Raw genomic sequence first — 5,924 nt, forward strand, 5'->3', positions numbered from 1 at the left:
TAGTATTTTTAAAATTCTTTGATTTCAGTATTTGTGAAGGTATAGACAGCTATTTTGAAGAGAGCAAGACTTTATTGTAGCCATTGTTTCTTTTCCTATTGTCTGGTTTTGAATGTCTGTAATGCTTTCATTCTTATGTTTCAATCAGTTTTATATGATTTTATTTGTTTGACTTCATTGTATGCAAATATATATGGGCAAGTATTTTGAAGAAAACATGAGACATTATGATAGCCACTGTTGATTTCCTATCGTCTTGTTTTGAAATTCTTATCACTTGCATTGTTTTATTTTGATATGATTTGCTCTGTTTTATTCTCTTTAAATTAAAAAATGGAGAGATAAGAAGATGGTGGCTTGCTAGGTAGCTGGGTCGAGAGCCTCTCTGGGAAAAAAATCTCAGACACTGAAATTTGACAACATGGAGAGGGCCAGACAAGTGGAGAGGGATTCTCATGACCCCAGGAGGAAATTGAAGGAAAAACAAAATTGGAAGAGGAAGGAAAAATGCAGTGGAGGGCTGGAGCCAGATGCACTCACTGAGACCCATCCTGTGCTGTGCTGGGTGCACCAAGGAGTCAGACAATTCAAGGTCCTGCTGAAGCCATAGCCTCTGATAACAGGAGTTGGTGAGCCCCAGGCCCTTGGTAGGAGGAAATGGCACAGAGTAGAGTGGAGCCAGTGTGCACAACTGCATTAAATCTCAGTGAGTGCTGGAAATTGGGTACCATGGCAGGTGTGGCCAGCTGGAAGACATCATGGAGTGGGACAGAGCCTGGTGCTTCAGTGGTCTCAGTCAGCTGCCCTGGCCTAGAGAGGACTGGTGGATTTGGGCTGAGTCAAGCCCTTGGTCTGGACCCAATATCTAGGGACAACACTGTCCTGACCCTGTGACATCCACAAAGCAAAGACTTCTTTGAAGGCCCTTGCCAGTTGACTGACTCAGAGGAGAGAGACCAGCCCACAGTTCCTGCGTGCACTCAGATAACAGCAAAGTGGAGAGGGCAGCAAGCTCCCAGCCAGCACACCTCAGAAAAACTGTAAGCAATACAGAGAAGGCCTGAGACCTCCAGCACACACCTATCTGAAAGAAACCAGAAACATGACAAGAGAAAAAATAAGAGAAAACCTCCAGCCACTGACCCTGGGAAAATAAGCCCAAGACAGGTAAATACAGAAGAGAACTAGTGCAGTAGTCATGCAATACTGGCCACAACATCAGCAAACATAAAGAAATATCTTTTGTGACCTCATAGGTGAACTTAAAACTGAAATTCTAATCCAAGTGAGGTAAGATATAAAAAGATTAATAAAAGAAATGCTAGGCCCCTCTCAAGAAGACACAGATAGAAGAATGGAGGAACCCTGAAAAGCAAGAGAAACATTTGGTGAAGAAGATAAACAAAATCTAGACTACATGAAACAGATACAAATGGATAACCAGAAAATTAAAACTCTTGAAAGCTGGCGAAATGCCTTGCCAGAAACTAAAGTTAGCCTTTTGAAACTTGAAGAAAGATTTGCAATGTGTGATTGTGAAGTAAAAGACCTATTAAAAATACAAGTAACCAGGAAGTAACAATTCAAAGGCTAGAAGATGATAAGAGGTTTAAAAACTTAAGAGTAAACAATATGGGTGAAGAGGCAGGAGTAACCACAAATGAATTACAAAGACTATTCACAGAAATACTTAAGGAAAACTTCCCAAGCATAGAAAAAAATTGATATCCAGATAAATGAGGCATACAGAATTCCAGACAAGACAACCAAAATAGATCTACACGCAGACATATAGTAATCAAGATCCCAGAAATCCACCACAAGAACATAATTTTAAAAGCAGCCAGAGAAAATAAACAGATCACCTAAAAAGGAAAAATCAAAATAATGACAGACTTATCAATACAAACTATCAAATTGAGAAGAGCCTTGGGGGAAATAGTCTAAGCCCTGAAAGAAAATAACTTTCAACCCAGACTGATGAAACCTGTAAAACTTTCTCTCAAAATTAATGGAGAAATAATATGTTTCCAAGACAAGGAGGACCTGTGGAAGTTCATGGCCACCAATTGAACCCTACAAAAAGTACTGAAGGACATTCTAGAGAGAGAGAGAGAGAAAAAAAAATAACAGAATTCCAGCAACAGTGGCAGAGAGGCCTCAATAAACAGGGCAGACAGTGAAATGAATGAGAAAAGAGGACAAATAATAGCAGAAAAATATAATAGCAAAAATGAGACAAAGAAGGTGGGCTATAATCTTTAATATAGATAGCCTTGATACACTACCAAAAAGGTATACAAGCCGAGTGATCTGGCTCTTGGATCAATCCGTGGGGTGTACCTGGAGGGGGAACAGGGATGATAAAGAAGAGAGGGGAGACAGAGACAGAGACAAGTTGAGGAATCCAATCAAGTCTCGTTTATTGAGGAAGAGGTTGCAGCTTTTATAGGCCAAGGGCAGGCTGGTAGGACAGGAAGAGGTTACGGGGTGGTTTCCGATGGGTCATCGTCACATCCGGGTATGTGACATAAGTAGGAGAGGATTATTGGTAATGTAGGCAGGCGCATTATGTGCCCATAGGAGAGAGAGGCAGGGAGGCAGCAATGGGGCTGTCATGCCACTCCTAAACAGCAGAGTAGATTAGGAGGCAGGATCCACTGAGATGCTCTGAATAGGAAATATACTCAACCTGAAAGAGAGCTAATAAACTGAATGTCAAAGATGAGAAAACAATGCTCTAGCTGACAGGGAACCAGAAAGAAATAGGGACAATTCTTCTAGCAGTTGCAGATAGGTTGGAAAGTTATGATACTTTTGTGCAGTGTAGAACTACACACCTAGAAGGAAGGAAAACCTTGTGGCTTTAGTAAGTAAAGGAATACAGCTCAAGATCAAGCTCAGGGGTAAAATGCTTAAGCACTACTCAGATAGATAACTGGTTAACCCCTAATCTAAAAAATAAAGAAGCTAGAGGGACCTAAAATATACAAAGCATCCTGAGAAAGGGAAAGTTCAGAAATTGCCTAAAAAAAGAAGGCAGAGGACATTGTTAAAAGTGTGCCATGATTTAAAAGCCACCATAGTCTTATGACTCTGTTTAGTTTGATTTTATTTTGTTCCACTCATACTAGATTTGAGGCTGCAGACTGCTATCCCCAAAATACAGTCTAGACCATGGTAACTATCCTTAATTTCCTATTAACTTAAACTGAAACCCTGTATTACTTACGTTGTCTAAATGACTGATTTTATTTGAAGATCATTTGTTTTACTGCTCTTTTGTCTTGATTGATTTTATTTGAGTTTGTTGTGCTTGGTAGTATCAAGTATAAGAGTAGAAGCAACTACTCTGAAGATGACAAGATGTAATAAGATACCTATTCTTGTTTGATTATTAACTGCTTTTGAAGTCCTACAATGTCTACAAAGTTGTGTTTTTATTAAAATAGCTATGTAATGCTATGTACAATTATATTATGCCTGATGATGTGGACAATTCTATTGAAAATAACAAGAGAAAGCATATTAACTACTGTAGATCACCTAATATTGTGGTTATATATGTCTTTTTGAGACAAGGTCTCTCTATGCAGTTCAGCTTGGCCTTGAGCTCACTTTGTATCCCATTCTGGTCTTGAACTCACAGAGATCCTCCTAGCTCATCTTCTCAAGTGCTGGGATTATAGGCGTGAGGCAGCACACCTAGTTTGGTTTTATATGTTTTTTCATTTCATGTTTTTCTAGGAAATTTGTTGTATTGTTATGATCTGTTTTTCCCTATAATATAGAAAGGATAGATATACATGTAGAGATTCACACATGGGGAGAATTTCTAAACAGTTTAAGGGAACAGATTATATAGTGCATGATATAATGAGCAGATACTCTTGAAGAAGAAGAGACACTAATATATGCATTGCTAATTCTGTTGCATTTTAACATAAAATCTAGCAGTACTATTACTCACTGTTCAGAGTGATATTAGTCTAGACTCTTATGTTCAATTTCAGTATACATAAAGACAAGGACAGCTACTTTGAAGAGAATGAGAAGCATTATGGCAGTCATTATTGACTTCCCCCATGTCAAGGTCTTGAAAACCTAAGAAGCCTTAATCATCCTATTGTGATTAGACTAGTTCTATAATATTCAGCATGTATTAAATGTGTGGGAAGATGGGTACAACTATTTGGAAGAAAACTATAGACAATGAGATAGATAGTGAACATCTCCAGTGGATGGACTTGCTTTGAAATCCGTATTTCTTTCAATTGTTTCCTTATGATCTGTTTTGTTCTGTTTTGTTATGTTTAAACTTACACCCTTTAAAATTAAAAAAGATAGGGTCTGGGGATTTAGCTCAGCAGCATAAGCACCTGCCTTGCAAGCAGGCGGTCATGAGTTCAATCCTTGGTACCAATAAAAATGAAAAAGACAAAAAAAAATTTAAAAAGATATAAAATAAAAATAAGTAAATTATTCACATTTCTTAGAAGATGATCTTTGTTTAAATTTGAGACAATAGTTCTATATATTATGCTCAGTCAATTAATGAATCACTCTACTGATACATTTCCTGTGAAGATCTGTTACAGTAGAAAATTTGTGAAAGCTCAGTTTTTCATAAATCATAAAATACATGTACAGTTCATTTGTAACTACTCAATAAAAAAGAAACATTTGGAGAAAATGAAAATACATCTAATTTCTCTATGCTTTAAATGAAATATAATGCTCCAAACTGGTGCTGAAGATATTTCTGGGACCAGAGTGACCTTTGGTCTGCTCAGTCATTTCTGTTCTGTCCTTCCTTGATTGTTGGATCTTCTTTGGCGTTGTGGCTCCTTCCCTGGGGGTTGACACATTTGTGGGTATTGTTTTCTGTTTACAAATTTGCATAAGCATCAAAGAGCTAAATTACTGTGAATCTAGATCATTAGAGAAGGAAAGTAGAATGTGAACAAACATGAAATACACGGAGACATTAGTTCAGAGGAGGTAGCACAAAGATACACTAAAACTTGATTTTGATTTCTTCAGTTTCTTCAGTAACTTACTTACGTAAGTAATACAGGGTTTCAGTTTAAGTTAATAGGAAATTAAGGATAGTTACCATGGTCTTGAGAAAGTTATTGACCTCTTTATTCTATGATCTATTTGTAATGGATAATATATAATACTATATGTTTCATATTACAAAAATTACAGTTGATAAGTAAGCTACCTCTACTTTTTTTCTGATTCCCTGTCACATAGAGCATTGTTTTGTCCTTCTAATTTTAGTCTATGAATATTCCTTTGAGTTAAATGTGCTTTTTGAATAAAGCATATTAATGGATCTTATCTCCTGATACACTCTGCCTATGATTCTTTTTATTAGTGCACTGAGGTCATCTACAGTATTGATTATAAACAATATGCATTGGATCATCTCTGCTATGCTATTTTCCTGCACCTGACTGCCTACTTTTAAACTCTATTCAGTTGTCTGCTCTGCTCAGTGAACTTCTGCAGCTGTTCCTGAAACCATGGTCTTTTTAAGGAAAATCTCTTTTTAGAATGTCCTTCAATATTCTTTGTAGGCTTGCTTTGGTGGTCATAAATTCCTTCAGTTGTTCTTTATCATGGAAGTATATCATTTCTCCAATTATTTTTTTAAATTTTATTTAAAGAAAAAAAAAGAGTACAAGTAATACAGAATCTCAAAAAAAATAAACAGTAAGAAATCACTACTTAATAGATTACATATTGTCAGCTTAGAATAGTTTGTTCAAGTTACAAAATTAAAGCATACAAAGTGGACATTCAAACAGTGAGACTGCAAACAATTGTGATCAATGACCCAACAAAAACTTACTAATATGGTCATCTATCTTACACATCTAAACACACTTGCATTTGTATTCTTTAGAGCACTTTAT

This window comes from Cavia porcellus, unplaced genomic scaffold (genome assembly GCF_034190915.1).
Source record: "Cavia porcellus strain 051 isolate PalLab524CR breed Dunkin Hartley unplaced genomic scaffold, mCavPor4.1 scaffold_17, whole genome shotgun sequence".
In the NCBI taxonomy this organism is placed as follows: Eukaryota; Metazoa; Chordata; class Mammalia; order Rodentia; family Caviidae; genus Cavia; species Cavia porcellus.